The 19,445-nt window shown below is 45.9% G+C and overlaps 1 protein-coding gene across 11 annotated transcripts in view; it reads left to right on the top strand.

Moving 5' to 3' along the window:
• The window catches only part of MYT1L (myelin transcription factor 1 like), a 251,956-nt gene that overhangs the window by 39,948 nt on the left and 192,563 nt on the right, over positions 1 to 19,445 (top strand). For all 11 annotated transcript variants that reach the window (XM_037733293.1, XM_017514051.1, XM_037733292.1 and 8 more), the window contains exon 2: positions 12,680 to 12,836. The gene's annotated coding sequence lies outside the window, so the exon portion shown is untranslated. The remainder of the gene's footprint in view (positions 1 to 12,679; positions 12,837 to 19,445) is intronic.

Here is a 19,445-nt window from a genome sequence, read left to right as displayed (position 1 = left end):
TTATCCATTCATCAGTGGGTGGAAATTTAAGCAGATTACATGTTGGCTGTCACCAAGCTGCAGTAAACATACACAGTCTTTATGTGAATGTGTGAACATACTTCTGTTGCTTCTCTAGGAGTGGAATTTCTGGGTCATGCAGTGACTGCATGCTGGTGAGTTGGTTCAGGAGATGCCCCACTGTTTTCTGAAGTGGCTGCACCATTGACATTCTCACCAGCAGCGTGAGCGTGCTCCCATCTCCCTGTGTCCTCGCCAGCACTCATGAGCATCTGACTTTGCTTCTGGCCGTCCCAGTGGGCATGGCATGGTCGCAATGTAGTTTTGGTGTGTACATCTCTGATGACTAACAATATCAATTATCATTTTGTGTGCTTAGGGTTTTTTTGAATATTTTCTTTGGAGGACTATCTGTTCAGATACTTTGCCACTTTTTAATTGGATTGTCATTCTATTGATTTATACTGATTATTTATATATTCTGGATAGAAATCACTTTACAGTATATGATTTTTAAGTATCTTCTTCCCTTCTGTAGATTTTTTTTCACTTTTGTGAGGGCATATTTGCAACAAAAATGTCTGTTTTTTAAAATTCTGAAAGCGTTCAATTTATCCACTTTTTTATTGCTCATATTTTTGTTGTCATATTTAAGAATATGTTGCCAAATCTGAGAGTTTTATGGTTTTAGTTCCTTTTTCTTTTTGAGGGGATGGAGTCTCGCTCTGTCACCCAGGCTGGAGTGCAGTGGCACAATCTGGCTCACTGCAACCTCTGCCTCCCAGGTTCAAGCAATTCTCCTGCCTCAGCCTCCCTAGTAGCTGGGATTACAGGCATACTCCACGATGTCCAGCTAATTGTTTGTATTTTTAGTAGAAACGGGTTTTCACCATGTTGGCCAGGCTGGTATCCAACACCTGACCTCAGGTGATCCACCTACCTCAGCCTCCCAAAGTGCTAGGATCACAGGCGTGAACCACCATGCCCAGCTTAGTTTTAGCTCTTATATGGATCCACGTTTGGGTCTGAGATCCATTTCTTATTTTTGTGTACAGTGTGAGACAGGGGTCCAAACTCCTGTTTGCGTGGTGATATTAGGTGGTTAGAAAGGTGATTCTCTCCCCTTTGACTAGCCCTGGCACTCCTGTGAAGAGCCTGTTGACAGTAGATGCACCAGTTACTTCTGGATATGGACTCTATTCTGCTGGCCTGCGTATCTGTCCGTATGTGGCACCACCGTGTCTTCATTGCTGTTGCTTTGCAGTGAGTTTTGAAGCCGGGAAGTGTTTGTCCTGCTACTTTGTTCTGTATGATGTTAGCTGTGGGTGTGCCTTCTGAATCTTAAAGTTCACAAAGCCATTGCACAGAAGATCATGGACTTAATCCTTGGTCTTTTAATGACAGAACATTCTTAGATGGGTATCGGACCCATCATTGGGTAGTTGCAGCCATGGGGAATGTATCCAGGAGAAACCCAAGACTTGACCTGGTGTCATGAATCTGTGAATATGACGGACAGACAGCAGCAGAGCGGTGCCTCCTGTGCGCCCTTCTCCCTAGCACACGGATGTCACCGGCAGCAGGACCTGCCTATACTCAGACAACACCTAACTCCTCCCATCACACAGCTTGTTCATAGCTAGGCAGAGCTTAGCAACATACAGGCAGCCTCTGGACTTGCAGCTTAAAACATCTAGATCTAGGGAAATCATTTGGCTTCCCATTCTTCCAAGTGTTCTCCCCCAAGACCGGCAGGGTCATTTAGGGACCTGTTGTTTCTTAGTCCCCGCTGCCTGCACTTCTCTCCCTCCTCACTCTCCACGCAGAAAAGCCCACTCTCAAGTCCTGCCACATGGGCACTGCCTTGGTGTGCTCTCCATTTTACCCGGTAGATGCCCAAACTGTAAAGGCAGAGCTTTTGCACAGCTTGAGAATAATCTTTAAAATGCAATGGAAGGCTGGTTTCAGCTATGCAAATCAATCAATGTGATGCATCACATTAACAGAATGAACGATGTGAAAACCCATGATCATCTCAACTGATACGGAAAAAGCTTTTCACAAAGCTCAGCGCCCTTTATGATTAAAAAAAAACACCAACCCTTAACAGTTTAGGTATAGAAGAAAGTTCCTCAACATGATGAAAGCTATTATGTAAAACCTGCAGCTAACATAATTAACAGGGGGCAACTGGAGCTTTCCCACCAAGATCCAGTAGGAAGCAGGGCACCCCCTCTCACCACTGCTATTCAATGTTGGATTACAAGTAGTTACAAGAGCAGTCAGACATGAAATAAAATAAACAAAGGGATCCATTTCAGAAGGAAAACGTAATATTTCTCTATTTGCAGATAATATGATCCTCTATGCAGAAAACCCCAAAGATTGCACACAAAAATACTGTTAGAATTAATGAATAAATTCAATAAAGTTGCAGAATATAATATCAGCATAGAAAAATCAGTAGCTTTTGTATAGACAAATAATAACCCAGCTGGAAAATAGTAAATAATCCCATTTATGATAACATCAAAAATAAGATATTTTGAAATAAATTTAACAAAGGAAGTAAAAGATTTGTACACTGAAAACTATAAAATATTAAAGAAATGGAAAAAGGCACAAATAAATGAAAAGATATTTCACGTTCATTAGGAAGAATTCATATTGTTAAAGTGTCCATACTATCCAAAGTAATATACAGATTTAACACAATCCCTATTAAAATCTTCAATAGCAATTTTCACAGAAATTGGGAAAATATCCTAGAATTTTTGTAGAAACACAAAAAACTCCAAGAAACCAGAAAAAAAAATTTTAAAAACCACTGAGAAGGAAAAGCAAAGTTGGAGGCATCATACTTCTTGATTTAAAATTATATTATAAAACTATAGATATTAAAGCAGTATAATGCTGGCATAAAAACAGAACCATAAATCCATGGAACAGAACAAAGAGCCCCAAAATAAATCTAAACACATATGTTTAACTAATTTTTGACAAGGTCACCAAGGGGATGCTATGGGGAAAAGACAGTCCCTTCAATAAACAATGCTGAGAAAGCTGAATTTTCACATGAAAAATAATAAAACTGGGTTGTTCTTCTCTTATACATTTAATAATAATAATAATAAAACCAAACCTCAAAATGGATGCAAGCCCTAACTATACACCTGAAACCATAAAACTGCTAGAAGAAGATGTTGGGAAAAATCTCCCTGACATGGACCACAACAATGCTTTTTTAGATGTTACCTAAAAGTTTAAACAATAAAAATAAATAAATGGTACTACACAAAACTAAAAAGCTTCTGCACAGCCGAAGAAGCAATATCAAATAAAAAGGCAAACTAGGACTGGAAAAAAGTTTGCAAATCACATCTGCTAGGGTTTAATATCTAAAATATATAAATAACTCTTACTAACCAACAGCAAAAATAAGGCAAACAATCCCACAAATGAGCAAAGTTCCTAAGCAGACATTTTTCAAAACAATAAATAAAAATTGTCCAACAGGCAAATGAGAAGGTATTCAACATCACTCCTCAAACGGAAAATGCAAAATAAAGCCATCGTGTAACCTCCTGGCCTGTTCTCCCTGCCCACTGCACAAATGAAGACCAGGGCATTCCAGTAAACCAGGAGTCTGATTAATGTGAGGCTGGCCACGCCCTCGGCAGATGGAGTTATTACTCAGATCGGTCTCAGCGAAGGCTTGTGGGTTAAGGGATTTTCAAGGACAGTTTGAGGATAGGGTGGAGCGCCTGGCAGCGGCTGCTTGCTGCTGAGTGACTGGGATGCAGTCCCAGGGTGTGGGAAAGGTCCCCTGAGCACTGAGCGATTTCTGAGTGGGGCCACAGGAGCGATGGAGCCATCTATGGGTGAGGCCAGGTGGAGCCATGGGTGTCAGGCATGCAAAAACCTGAAAAGATGCCTAGGAGGCCAAGCGCAGGTTCTGTAGCAGTGATGCTCCCTGCAGGGCTCCGGAATAATGGCTGGTAATCCTGAATGTCTACACCTTAGCGGAATTCAGGCTCCTCTCCTCCCCTTCACCGGTGGTCTCTCATTAGCTTTACAAAGGCAGTTGGCTTTGGGGGAAGGTGTATTAATTATCATTTAAACTATCGAGGAAATGTCTCCCAAAGCTAGCTCTGCAGCTTGAGGCTAAAAGAAAAACGGGCGTTGGCTGATCAGATCCCACTGCCAGAATTTTCTCATTGTTACCATTTTTCAAAGGCAGTCTCATTTAAGTTACCACCGCACACCTGGAAGGACAGCTGTGTGAGAGGAAAATAACTACTTGGGACCCCAATTCCCTCTGCCGAAAGAAAAAACACTTAAGTTGAAAGCTGAGTCATGCCAGAAGCTGCCTTTCCTTTTGTTCCAAAGCAGATAGCTACAGATGAAAGATTAAACATCTCCACAGGTAGCAGCTCCTCATTCACCTTATTTTATGTAAAGTGCAATTTTCCCTGTTAAATACTGAAGCTCTCAGATTCATCTTTGGAGAAAGACAGGCTGTTTCTGTAATTCTCCTTTTTTTTTTTCCTCTCTCCTTAACCTTGGCAAAATAACCTTCTACATTTATTGAGACCCATCTCAGATACTTTTTGGTTTACAGCTATTACCCAAAAATCAAGAGATAACAAGGGGTGGTGAGGTCGTGGGCAAGAGGGGAGCCTTGCCTGCTGCTGATGGGAATGTGGATTGGAGCTGCCATTATGAAAAACAGTGCAAAGGCTCCTAAAACCATTAACAGTGGAACTAGCTTATGACCCAGGAATTCTCTTGAGCAGACACCCAGAGGAGACAAAATCGATGCCTCAGAAAGATGCCTGCACTCTCATGTTCATAGCAGCGTGATTCACAATAGCCAAGATACAGAACCAACCTCATGGACAAATGGATAGAGAGAATGTGGGATGTTCATATACATATATCTCCAATGGAATATTATTCGGCCTTAAGAAGAATGCAGTCCTGCTATTTGCTGCAATATAGATATACCCAAAAAATATTACGCTAAGTAATGTAAGTCAGATGCAGAAGGAAAAATATTGTATTTTCTCACTTATATATGGAACTTTTTTTTTTCTAAAGAGCTCAGGCTGGGTGCAATGGCTCACACCTGTAATCCCAGCACTTTGGGAGGCTGAAGGGGAAGGATCATTTGAGCTCAGGAGTTGGAGGCCAGCCTGGTCAACATGGTGAAAACCCATCTCTACTAAAAATACAAAAATTAGCAGGGCGTGGTGGTGTGCATTCATAGTCTCAGCTACTCTGGAGGCTGAGGTGGGAGGATCACTTTCGCCCAGGAGGCAGAGGTTACAGTGAGCCGAGATGATGCCATTGCACTCCAGCTTGGGTGACGGAATGAGACCCTGTCTCAAAAAAATAAAATTAAAGCTCAAATACACATAGGTGAGAGTGAAACAGTGGTTCTGGGTGGGGACATGGGGAGATAGAAGTCAAATGATGCAGCACAGCAGATATGTGGGCTGATCACGTCCAGAGATCTAACGCCCAACATGAAAACTAAAGGCAATTATACTGTGTTAGAGACTTTGCTAAGTCAGTAGATGTTAGCTGCTCTTGTCACAAAAAAGTAACTGAGACAATAAGTTAATTTGTTTCACTGTCGTAACCATTTTAGGACGTATGTATATGCCATATCAGCATATTATAAACATCAAACATATATGATAAATTATTTTTTAATGCAATGGAGAAGCTAGGCCAGTAAGCAGACTGTTTGGGTTCCACATGATAACGCCCTTTGTGTCCGAAGGAAGAAGGTGGGAGAGAAAGAATGCACGCATGAAAGGCGTGAACCAGCGTGTTCCGATTCTGATCGAAAAGGAAGTGGAGCGGGGGTCCCCGAAGCGGCCGGGCCTGGGGGCTTGAGAGCAGGAGCTGCTCCCAGAGGCTGAGGGTAGACTGAATCAGGGAAAACGGGGGTCCACACAGGGAGCGGTGTGGACATGGAGGAGGCTGGGCAGCCCTGGACACCCATGGGCCCCACCCCAGGGTGCTGGCTTACCTCAAAGGTGATGGGGTGGCACTGAAGACTCGGCTGCAGGAAGGTGACATCTCACAGAGACACAGAGAAGGGGCAGGAGGGGCCGAGGCAGCCACCCCGGGAGAGAAGCCCCTGCAGCTGCCCAAGGAAGAGCGGCAGGTCCACAGTCCATGGCCCATCAATGGGAATCAAGCCGCAGCAGCAGGAGGGAGAGAAGAGCTCGGCTGAGAGGCACTCAGAGGCTGAGAGGAGAGACCCAGAGGCTGCGGCCATGGGCCGGGGTGACAAGGGGCAAGCCTGGGCTGGGGGCCGGGGTAGTTACTATTCATTATCACAGGGAACGTGGAAGAGAAGGCTGAGGGGTGTTTAATAAGTGACCCCCACCTGCTAACTTCAGTAATCTAGCTGAAACGCCGCATGGAAAAGCCCAAATTGCCTTTGTCAGGAAGCGTGAGGCTGTGTTGAGAGACACACATCAGAAGCACAGATGACCCTTGCAGAGCAGCCCATGGGAATGGAGCAAGCCTGGCTGGGAAGTGGGATGGGGACTCAAGGACAGGTGCATATGTTGGAGCAGTTGTAAGCTTACCCTGCAGTTGACGTGGAGGCATAGACTGGTTCTCAGTAATTCCCAAGGTGTATCCATCCTCACACCACTATAAAGACACACCAGAGACTAGGTAATTAATAAAGGAATGAGGTTTAATCAATTCACACTTCAGCATAGCTGGGGAGGCCTCAGGAAATTTACAATCATGGCAGAAGGTAATGAGGAAGCAGGGCACCTTTTTCACAAGGTGGCAGAAAGGAGACTTGCCAGCAGGGAAATGCCAGACACATAAAACAATCCGATCACCTGAGACTCACTCGCTCTCATGAGAACAGCATGGGGGAAACCTCCCCCGTGACCCAGTTACCTCCACCTGGTCCCGCCCTTGACATGTGGGGACTATGGGGATTACAATTCAAGGTGAGATTTGGGTGGGGACACGGCCAAACCACGTCACAAGGCTAAAGTATCATGTTGAATATTTACCCTGAAAAACATTAGCCCTACCCTATGAGTAGGAAGAAATGATTATACTCTTTTGCAGTTAGTATTCCATAAGGCTTGGTCCACTGAATTGTAATGAATAAGGCTTGGTCCACTGAAGGCCTGAGGGTCTTTGGATGCTTCCAGAGTCACTTCACACATTCCATCCTCATTGTCCCTGAGGCAGCCTGGGTACACCAGTGGCCCGACACCTACCAGTGGCATCCAGTGACCAACAGAAGCATGAAGTGCGGAAAGCTGTCTTGAAATTTAATTCTATACGAAACTGAGAGATACGGAACTGTCCTTCACAACTGGTATCATGGATAACGTTTTCAGTATCTTATTACCATGAGTGCTGACCATGTGTTGCGCTAGAAGAGGTCAAGGCAGGCCGCCGTTCTGGCAGCAGCAGAGAGCCAACTGGGCGTACACACACCAAGCCTCATGACTCCAGGACCACAGAGAAAATCCACCCCCGCTGACTTACACCTGGGCTTCTCCAGCTGTGACCACGGTTCTCGCGTAAGTTGGGGTCTCAGTCTGAGCAGGTGGTACTAGTGTCAACAAAAAGAAGTCGCATGGAAAGTATTTGAGGATGGCCTACACACTGAGAATGTGTTGTGAAACGTTTGATTTTATCATGGTTTCAGATCTCTCTGTAATATACGTAGGATGTACATGCGGGATCAAGATGTAAAATTATTTCTCACCATGGAGCAGGGTCAAAATCTGACAGCCACGATCCTATTTCCATGTGGAAAGAAGGTGACCACACCTCTGAGCAAGGGGAACGGGAGGCACCAGGACCCATTGAAGGAATGAAAAAGTAAACCAAGCATCCCTGGGACACCAGGTTGGACCCAGGCCTTTCCTTCAGCTGAACTGTAAGGTGCTAAGAGGTCACGCCCACAAAGGGAACACAGGCAGACCTGACATTGTTCCCTATTTTACTTTTGCCTGAGTTACTTCAGGACACCCTGTGCTTCCTTTCCCGATTTCCTCATAAACCGTGCAAGAATGGCCAGCTTACGTACCCTTGCGTGCCTCTGTCCAGCATCCGCACGGTGGGCTGGTAACAGCCACTTCCTGCAGTTGTGAGGAACAGGGGCATTGCAGCAGTGGCCTGTACGGAGCCGCTCCCTCTCACCCCTTCCTTCACCACTTCACTCCACTACAATGAAATACTTACGTATCTGCACCTTGTGTGAGTCATTCATCACACAGTGCTGCGGCATGTCTCTATTCTCTTGTAAAGACCAAAATTCACCAAAATAAATGCAAATGTGTGACTGACAAAAGCTACTTTTGAAAATTAAAATTGGAGTCTTGAAAATTTAAAGTGCAATCGAGGAAGTCAAAGGCAAATTTTAGAAAACCTTCCACAACATAGAGAAGAAAGACGAAGAGACAAAAAAGCAAGGAAGGAAAAAAAAAAGGCTAAAACCGATGGAAGATGAACTTAGATACTCCAAATACACTGAGTAGAAATTCAAAAAACTACTAATAATAAAGGAAATAAAGAGCGGGAAATTAGTAAAGAAAGAAGAAAGTTCTGGGAGATGAACAGTTTTCAGGGTGTGTGGGGCACTGATGTCAGGCGGTAAGAGGGAAAACTTCTGAGCTTCCGAGCTTCCCAGGAGAAGCAGAATCAGACTGCAGACTGGCCTGACAATGAACACTGTACATGCCTGGCATAGAACAATCACCTCAGGGCCTTTCCAGACTTGGGTGAGATGATTTTCCCCTTAGTGAAAGAGACATTTCTGACGTGCAAAGCCTCAGAACCCTTATTTGGAGGTCCCTATTCTGAAAAACCTGCCTGGAGCTCTGTGTCCACTAACTGGAGAAGAAATCCAAGAAAGAATAGTTGGTGTGGACACTCAAACCCTGGGGTTCATAAGGAACCCAAACTAAACAACCCCCGGCCCTTGGGTCACTTGGAGTCTGCTGTGGCGGCAGGGCAGGGCAGGGGAGGGGAGCAGCCACAGCCCCACGCACCACACCTGTGTCCCACTGAGACAGGACCTGCCCAGCCCAGGAGGGACGCCTGTCATGCAGGCAGCTCTTTTTTGTGTGTGTGTGAGTCCTTAGCACAGTACATATATGTGTGTGTATATATATATATATATATATATATATATATATATATATATATTTTTTTTTTTAATTGCACTTTAGATTCTAGGGTACGTGTGAAGAACATGCAGGATTGTTGCGTATATACATACATGGCAATGTGGTTTGCTGCCTCCATCCCCATCACCTATATCTGGCATTTCTCCCCAGGTTATCCTTCCCTAACTCCCCACCCCCCACTGTCCCTCCCCTATTCACCCCAACAGACCACAGTGTGTGACGCTCCCGGCTCTTCTTGTCCCATCAGGCTCTGGAGATGGCCGCTTCTGAATGCTTGGTTTTCAAAAGCAAATATACAGAAACAAATTAGGTGTGAGACCTTGCTTGCCTAAAGTAGATTTCCTAGAGGAAATTTCTGCCTCTGACTTCAAATATTTTTTTTAATGAACTAGGATTCGCGAAAGAGGGATTTTGGTAGGTTCTTGGCCCCCCTGCCCTGGGACAGGACTCTGAGCACTGGGTTGTGGCTGCAGAGGCGTGAGAGATGGACCCCCAACCCTGCGCCCCCGAGCTAGGGAGGGGAGCTTTGGGCTTCATGCAATACTTTGTTCTAGAGTCATGAGCAGTCACCTTCAGATTAGAAAAATGTGGATGGATTTCAGGCAGAGAACTTCCTCCACCTCATCATTATTCCTTGTTCTGGTTGCTCTTTAGGGAGCATTGTTCAGCATAAGGTTATTCATAAAATCCCACAAGCATGCATGCTTTATAGGACAACTTTAATACGAACCTCACGCCCATTTTAGTTTATACCACGAATATGAAGTGTAGCATAGTTTGCTTGTCATTCATTGATAACTAATTGTTTTAGATATTTTTAGATATTATGAGCTATTCATATGTATGTTTCTTGGTATTACACTAATATTCCATTGACATTAGCTGATTGCAAAATACTTTTTAAAATAACTATAGCTTCATAAAATAATTTACTAAAAACACCCCACATACATCACAGCATTAAAACTGAACATGTTGCGAATGTATTGACTCATTTTAATATTTTTATTTTAATAGAATATGTTGAGTTTTCTCATTGATTGACCTTTGGGGTGGCAAATTTAAAGATGGCCATGGAACTTCTTTTTTACCCAAAAGTACTTTTTTATATTTTCAAATTTTCTGATCTTTCATACTTTCTATTTGTCTTTATAAATTATTTTTCTACATATTTAAGATTGCTACTATGTCCATTCCATCCTTCCTCTCTCCCTTGCCTTGAGTTTATGTAGCGACATCTTACCATCTGTTTTGTACCACCTCAGCCACATGTAGCAGAGTGTCACAGATGCAGCCCCTGGTCAGGGGTGGGCAGATTAACTGGTCACATCCATGTGTAGGGAGCCAGAGTTTTCTGTATGTAAGCTTTGCTGCTTGTCTACATTGTCACATTTAGAAATTAGAAACTGAAAATGTATATTAATAAATTGGTATCCAGCAATAATAATATCACTGCCTACATCATTTATTGAGCATTTAATGATAAGCCAGACATTTTTAATGTATTATTTAATTCAGATATTGAAAAGTCTAGGAAATGAATGCTTATAAAACAACATGCTCAAATCATGAAGTAGAAAGCAGTGGTGCAGTTATAACTCCATTCTGTCTAATTGCAAATTGTTTAACCATTAAAATTTTGCTTGTTGGTTGAGTCACATGTATAGCATTGTCTGATCGGTTAGAATCTGTCTTCACAGGGAAATGCAAACATTTTCTTTTCCTGACTTCTTCCTCCTCCTCCTCCTACTCTTCCTTTTCTTGTTTCTTCTTTTCTTCTTCTTCTTTTCTCCTTCCCCTTCTCCTTCCCCTCCTTCTCCCTCCCAGTGAACCCATATTAGCCACTAGGAGCAGGCACATAAGATCCAAAGGTGGGTAGAATTCTGTGGGCTCTGGGGTCTCACTCGATGCAGGAGGTTATGTAAGACAGTTCAGAGTTCAGGGTCATGTTTAGGGGAGTTATTACATCCAAGGGGGAGAGTCAGAGAAGTTCTTTTATTTTAAACTACAAAGTAGGGTAAAGAAAAGTGATCAATCTGGTCTAATGTTTTTCTCTTTCGAGGGCTAATCATGACTTTTAACATTCTGTGGTTCACATCTACCATTGTATCTCTTATTATAGCAACTGTTATGTCTCTTATATCCGCCGTCACGCCTCTTACCGTATCCACCGTTATGTCTCTTATTGTATCCACCGTTGTGTTTCTTATCATACCCACCATTACATTCTTGACAAGACATACACATTCCATCCTTTATTAACTGTGTGTGGATGAAATTGTTCTTTGGGGAAAATTAAGTACACACGGGAAGGGTTTAGGGCTCCGCCCTGATGGTTGCAGAGGTGAACAAGGTGGGCTGGCTTCCAGGTGGAAGGAAAAGATCTGTGAATTCCGGGGAATGTGGCCCCATTAGGACTCCCCGTGTTTCTTATTTAACTCTGCTGTCTGGTGTCTCATTGCTCTCATGAGGATCTGCATAGGCATTGTGACGGCACTTCCATGATGGTCATCTGCATTAAGACACAACATCGCAGGGGCTCCAGGCTCTCTGCTCACTTGACCTGTTGAGGTTCGAAACAGCCCAGAGAGTTTTAGTCCTGTTAACCCTGGAGAGCAAGAAGCACAGAATCCTTTGTAATGGAAATCCTAAGGGACCAGTTATCAAGTACCACCACCCACTGAGGCCTCCCTGAGGACCTCATGGCGAGACTCAAATCCCATGACCTGTATCTCAGTGTTGTGGGTCCTTCCTGATCATGTGCAGGGTCAGGCCTTGTTTCATGGTGGGAAGAACTGCAGTAGATCTCAACCCAGAGAATTCAGCTTCAGTTATCATCTCCTTCTGACTAACTGGGGAGCTCTGAGCACGTATTTCAGCCTCCTCTGAGTATCAGTTTCTTTATTCATAAAATTCACATAAAGTTTGATTGACAGCCAAACGACATAACAGGTAAGAAATGTTTTGTAAAATCTTTTAGTTCTACAGATTTTAAGGAGACTACGCTGGTCCTCTCACCCCAGAATTCCCTGGAGATATCAGAATAAATAAGGGTGACAGTGTGGACCCTGGTGTGGAATTCCCCATGACACTGCCGCACAGGCTGAGCCTACCCAGGGTCTGGGAAGGAGGGAGGATTAGGCTGTGTGCAGGAATCTGGTCCCCGGGAGCTGGGAGCTCATGGAACTGGCTCAGGCAGAGCAGAGTATCTCGTAGCCTTCAGAGCTGACACAGCTGTCAGAGAACAAGCCTTCCCAGCCAGGGCCTGCTCCCAACAAGACGTTCTGGGCAAGGCTCAGAATCTGAAGCTCTGGCATTGAGTCTAAGAGAATAAAGGGGCATGCACTGTTTCTGGATATGAAAGAGAACGTTTGTTTCCTGGAGGAAGCTGATGCATTCGCTGTTGCAAAGAGGATGCTCTGTGTATGTCTCCTCCTAACGTGGTGACAAATTCATGAGGTGTTGTATATTGCTTTTATATTTTGCAGATGGAGAAATCAAGGCACAGAGAGATTAAGTGACTTTGCCACAGTCACAAACTGGGGAGGACCAGGAGTGGAACTGAGAGCGAGCCCCGGACTCTGGGCCTGCATCCTGCCAGGAGTCACGCTGCCTCCGTTCCTAGGAGGGAAGACTGCCTGCAAGGTAAAGGCGCTGTCTCTGCACGCTGATGCAGGGCAGCCCTCACTGGGGGCGGCTAGGCTGTGTGCTCTCTGCGTGTGTGAAAAGAACTCAGCTCAGCAGCACCGCTCGCATCTCCCGGCATGGAGTTCTTAGCCTGCTCCAGACCACACTGTCCACAAACCACTTCCTTACGTGGTCAAAAGCAACCTGCCTGCACCCTGCTTCCCCTACCTCAGCTTCTCCGGCCCTTCCCTCTTCCACCTTCCACCCAGTCCCGCTGTGCCTCAGTTTCCTCTTCTGAACCATTCCTGCAGATTTCACCCTCTCCTCTTTTAAATCCATCACTTCTTTCTTTGTGATGGCTGGATTGGCCCCATCTTGGGATTCTAAGAAACAGAGAGAGCAGCTCCCTTCCTCCCTCCTGTAGCTCTTCACTTGCTTCTGTCCCTTGGGGTGGTCCTGGCAGAGCGGCTGCCCACCTCCCCAGCACCTGCCCTCTGCAGCAGCTATGAGAATGCACCCCACGCTGGCCTCGTCTTGGGACTCCCTTGAGAAAGGAGCACCAAGCCCAGGCTGTGTTGGCTGGGACGGGGATTTCAGCCTTAGCTGTCCCATGCCCATCACCTGGTGACAAAGCCTCTGTGCTTCAACCCCACCGTGAGCGAGGTGTGGGAGAACCTGCTCATGCCCAGCCACTGCCCGGCAGTGGTCGACGAGGGGCCAGCCACTCCTTCCTTCAGTCCTCCCCCTACAGCGGCTGTGCTCACAATGTAGTGCTCCTTCCTCTTCTCTTCCACACCTTCTAGAACTCTCTCCTCTCTTCTGAGACAGGCGGGTTAAGGTTTTTCTCCTATTATTTAGAGTGCTCTCGTTGCTGCATTTTTTTTTTTCTATTCCTGCTCCTTGAAGGAAGTGCAGTGTGTTATTAGCAGTGTGTTTCTCTCAGGGAGAAGGGCAGTCCCAGGAGGAGAGCGCAGCGAGGGACAGCCTGGTGCACTCACAGCTGCCGCGCAGGGCACATGCCAGCGTCCCCTTACGCGTGTGGAGCGCTGTGCACTTACCAGGTTCTCCCATGCGTGCTGTGAGTGTTCACATCACCCGACCTTCACAGAAGCACACGGGAAAGACATTCCTGTGACGTGGCTTGTGCAGATGATAAAACTGAGGCCTGAAAGCTAAAGAGACATAGTAAGAAGGAAAACAAAAAGTCTTCCAATCACATACCCTGTCTCCAAAATTCATGTTTCCCATTTAATAATGTTCGAAGCATTTCCATTTCCATTTCTTTCCTTTGGAATAATGTATTTCCTCCCCAGTGAATACCTAACGTATCTGACAGAGCCCACATTCCACCACTGACAGACACAGGCTTCTCTAAGTTTTCTGTTCGTATCCTTTTAGTGTTTTCCTCCCCCTAAATAAACAAGTAAAATAACTTTAAAAAGGAAATGAGTTAAAAGATATGTAAACTAGAAAAATCATTAAGATAATTTCAAATATCGGTATAAATGGGCTGTTCTGCTAATATTTTTCTATGGCAAAACATATTTGAATTTTTAATTTAAAACTTTTTACCACATTGTTAAAATCTGAATTAAGTATAAGTAAAGACAGAAAATGTTGAATATAAGCCAGATGGAGTCTTAGAAACAACCTTATAGAGCAGCAATACAGAACACTGTCTATTACTTATTAAAAGCAGCTCTTTAGCCACATTTGTGTTTTTTGTAGCTATCAAAAAGAGATGGCTTTTTCCACTTCCGCCGTAGCCACAGGTCTGCCAGGACAGGCATTCATTAGGGAGGGAGCTGACACCCTCTGAATATCACCAGGAGGCAGCTTCACCCAGGGGTGAAGCCAGATGCCCCAGGAGGACTCGCTGGGGGGGCGGGGAGGGCGAGCAGGGCATGAGACCAGGACTGAGCCTGGTGAGGGCACGGGAAGGAACGGGCTCCATGGGGGATCAGCCACTCACAAGGCAAGGTTCAGTGAGAAAGTCACAGCCAGGGCATGGAGACAGGAATTCTTTTCAAATGACTGGATTACCAAAAACGTTTATGTATACATGAGAAAAAATACCATCATCAAAATCAAAAAACAACAAAACGATGACAACAATAAGCTGGAAGAAGACATTGGCGACAGATAAGGTGGACAGAGGGGCTGGCACCGCAGGATACAGAGGGCTCTTACGAATCGATGTGAAAAGTGTGAAAGAGAGAAGAAAAGCAGGCCAAGGATATGAAGAGTATCTCACAGAAGCGGAGGTGTAGGTGGTGAAGGCGTGAGAGAATACTTACCCTCCCTGGGAACTCGGGAACTGACGAGACGCCTGGCGTAACCAAAGCAAAGGGCGGGATAGCATTCAAGGTGACCAGCGCTTCCAGAAACTGGGATGATCACATGTGACAAAAAAGTGCAAGGAATGTTTTTTTTTTTAAATGGCAAAGTGACAAGATCTTTTTAGAAAACTCCATTCTAGAAATATGTACCAAATGCATGTAATCATTTTTGTAAATTATTTTATTATTTTTTATTATTTTATTCTTTTGAGACAGAGTTTTGCTCTGTCGCCCAGGCTGGAGTGCAGTGGCATGACCTTGGCTCACCACAACCTCTGCCTCCCGGGTTCAAGAAATTCTCCTGCCTCAGCCTGCTGAGTAGCTGGGATTACAGGCATGTGCCACCACACCTGGCTGATTTTGTATTTTTAGTAGAGATGGGGTTTCTCCATGTTGATCAGGCTGATCTCGAACTCCTAACCTCAGGTGAGCCACCCTCCTCAGCCTCCCAAAGTGCTGGAATTACAGGCGTGACCCACTGCGCCCAACCTATAAATTATTTTGTAGTGAAATAAAACTACATAGGCCTTGTTCGTAAGAAAATTTGGGGGCCTGGCTGGATAAATTATAGTAGGTTTATTCTGAGGAATACTATGTAGCCTTTGAAAAAGATGAGTTCAATGGATACACATGAGCCTAGAGAGATGGCTGATTTTTCTATAAGCGAAAAATAGCAAGTTGCAAAAAAGTTTTGCAAACAGAGCCTGATTTTGTAAATACTAAATAAAGAAACTGCTCTGTGTATTTACTCGATTGTGGAGTGGCGTGAAGGTTGATTGTCTCCAGTGAGGAAATGGCTGAAGGAAGAGAGACAGCAGTGCTGATTGGTCAGGGATGAAGTCATAGGGAGTTGGATTCGTCTTCTTGTGCTCAGTCTGTGCCTGGGTGGGGGCCACGAGATCAGAGGAGCCAGTTTATCCATCTGGGGTGGGGGGAGCTGATCCTCAAGTGTGGGGCCTGCGGACTCTCTCAAGCTTGGATCTTAGGAGCAGTTTAGGGAAGGTCAGAATCTTGTAGCTCCTGCCGCATGACTCCCAAACCATCATTTCTAATCTGGTGGCTGATGTGAGTCCTACAAAGGCAAGAAGGAGGTCTGCTTGGGGAAAGGGCTGTTACCATCTTTGTTTAAACTATAAACTACAAACTAAGTTTCTCCCCAAGTGAGTTCAGCCTACACACAGGAACGAACAAGGACAGCTTGGAGGTTAGAAGCAAGATGGGGTCTGCTAGGTGAGATCTCTGTCACTGCCTCAGTCATGCTTTTGCCAAGGCGGGTAAGGAAAAGCAAGCCTTACTGCTGCACTTGAGGTCATCAGCAGAGAGACAGGCTGGGTTCTTAAGCCCGAGAATTTCCGGGCGGACCGACGGATGGCATCACGGTGAGGGTGTGGGGGGTGGACAGGAAGGCGGGGGAGGGGAGCACCTGGGGACTCCAGCAATGCTCCTCGTGGTGGGATCAGGCCTGGATGAGAGTGGTGTCCAGGAAGATGCGAGGAAATGGGGAAAAAAGACAACAGCCCAAACCAGAATATGATAAATTGTTTGACAGAAGAAAAGGGGGAAAACTAGCCAAGTATTATTTTAAAGCTTCAGAAGGGAAGAATGATCACCTCATATGTTCTGGACCTAGCTACGGAGAATGCAGACCCATGCTGGGTGCCATGAGGCCCCCGCTCACGAGCTCTTACAGCCAGTGGGGAAGCATCTTCTTATCACTGTGCAGAGAAACCGATGTCTAATAAATAAATTTGTAAAATGCCGAGGAAGGAGACAGGAGAGAGCAGTGCCTAACGGGGCGATGGGAGGAAGGAGGATGGCTAAGGAAAAGCCCTAAAATGAGCTCGCCATGACAGAGGCAGCAGGAGTGTTGGCCAGAGGGCTTAGGGCTAAAAATGCCAGTTCGAATCCTCCTCTGTGGAGCAGGAGAGGCAGCCATGTCCTCTGAGAGGTGAACGTACCAGGATAGAGCTCTGACAGCAAGTGCAGTGAACCCGAGAGATGGAAATTTGGGGGAACGTGACCCAGAGAGTCCTAGGCTTCACTGAGGGACAGGAATTGACAAGACTGGGGATTTTGGGGATGGGTCACTGGTGTTCTTTGACAGAGGATGTTAGGAGTGATAGCCAACAGGCCCCAACTGCGTGACAGAGGGTAGGTGGGTGGGTGGAGGGTGGAGGGGACTGAGCTGAAGGAAAGCAGGGGAGAACCAGGTGAGAGGGATGGATGGACACAGTGGAAAGAAGGGTGGGAGAGCAGATCCTCAGAGGCCAGCTTTAAGGAAAAGATCTAGGCCAGGTGCAGTGGCTTATGCCTATAATCCCAGAACTTTGGGGGGCTGAGGCAGGAGGATCACTTACGGCCAGGGGTTTGAGACCAGACTGGACAACATGGCAAAACCCCATCTCTACAAAAAATACAAAACTTAGCCAGTTATGATGTGCACCTGTAACACCAGATGCTCAGGGGCTGAGGTGGAGTGGTCACTTGAGTCTGGGAGGTCTGAGGCTGCCGTGAGCCATGATCATGTCACTGCATTCCAGCCAGGATAGCAGAGCAAGACCCTGTCCCCAAAAAGAAAAAGACACAACAAGACCCTCACAAGAGGGGGCAGTGGAAGGTGCTGATGTGGAAGCGTGGGTGGGTCCAACAGGAGCCCCCAGTCCACCAAGTGCTTTGGGGCCACAATTTGTGGCAGCTAGCAGAGATTCGAATGGAAACTTCTTACTCGGAGGCAGGCTGGAAGGGGATATTGAATTCGAGATGGAGATGAGAGCAGCACAGGGGCTTCGATGGCTCCTCTGTTCTTCCTTATAAAGGGATTAGCAAGGTTGCTGCATGGCTGCAAGGGAGAGCAGCCTCTATCAGCCCCGGGAGGAGCTCAGCCCACAGACAGGAGGACCCAGATGGCCGCCCGTGAGGCTGCTCCGCAGAGCCCTGGGCTTGCTCTGACACAGTCCGGAGAAGTGTGTACTGGGCATGCGCCAGCCTTGCTGCTTCTCCTGGTATTGTCATGGCCACGATGTGGCAAGGGATGCTGAGGCCTCTGGATGGCTAGGCCTGCTCCAAAGCACCTGAGAAGGAGGGGCAGGGCCTGGCGGTCCATGCCAACACCCTCATCCACACAGAACTGCTGCTGTTTTCCCCTGAACACTCTCCAAGCCACTCCCTGCTTTGGTTTCTCAGCATCCCTGGGTATATATGGGTGCTGTTGCCCACAGATGTGTAATCAAGACACCCCAGGCCCTGGAGCTAAGACAGTTCACCTGAACTCATACACCTAAGTGGAGGCAAGGGTGAGGCGTGGCCCTGGTGGTTGAGCTCCTCGCCCCACAGCTCCCCACTGCCTCCATGGCACCCGCGGTGGGTTTTCTGTTTTGGCACTGAGCTCACTCTGTCTTCTGTTACAACTTGGTGCTTGAGTGTCTGTCTTCCTTGTGAATTCCTGAGGGTCTATTATTTACAACAAACCATGCAACAAATTGAGAAACCACATAATTCAGGAATGAATTTAAAAAGCCCTCACCCTCAGGAAGTGTGTACTGGTGTGCAGCTGCTTGTGAGCTTGTAAGTAGGTACAATAGAGGATAGAGTGAGGAGCTTCACTGGTGGTGTAGGGAGAGCTGTGAGTTCCCACAAGAAACAGCGTCTGCCCAGGAACGAACAGGAAGCATCGGCCGTACATCCGAGATCAGGACCGGTCCCTGACCACACCCTTTATCATGGCAGACGATGATTTTACAGGTGCCAAAGGCCCCAGATGATTTTTATTTCAGACTATACTTGTCTGAAAAAGCAAAAACTACCAGCCATTCAATTATCCTTCGTCTAAGTGGTTGCTGTTTGTTTTTGGGACGGAGTTTCTCTCTTGCTGCCCAGACTGCAGTGCAGTGGTGCCATCTTGGCTCACTACAAACTTCTCCCCCGACACCCAGCTAATTTTTTGTACTTTTAGTAGAGAAGGGGTTTCACCATGTTGGCCAGGCTGGTCTCAAACTCCTGACCTCAAGTGATCCACCTGCCTCTGCCTCCCAAAGTGCTAGGATTATAGGCGTGAGCCACCACTCCAAGCCCTTAGTCTGTTTCTTTGTTTGCTTTTGTTTTGTTTTGTTTTTAATTTTCATTACTCACCTGATATTTATGATGTGGCCCCTTATGGGTAGGAAATGTTTCCCTTTATTTTACTCATTTTCTTCCTGCAAAGAGCATCTGCGACTCTCAATTAAATTATTTCCATATTGTCAAGAAGGTATGTCCAACCTTCATGTGATCCTTAATCAAACCTTGCTAT

The sequence above is a fragment of the Cebus imitator genome, unplaced genomic scaffold (genome assembly GCF_001604975.1).
Source record: "Cebus imitator isolate Cc_AM_T3 unplaced genomic scaffold, Cebus_imitator-1.0 Scaffold512, whole genome shotgun sequence".
Lineage (NCBI taxonomy): Eukaryota > Metazoa > Chordata > Mammalia > Primates > Cebidae > Cebus > Cebus imitator.
Note: the sequence above shows the minus strand (reverse complement) of the source record. Positions and strands in the feature narration are given on the sequence as shown.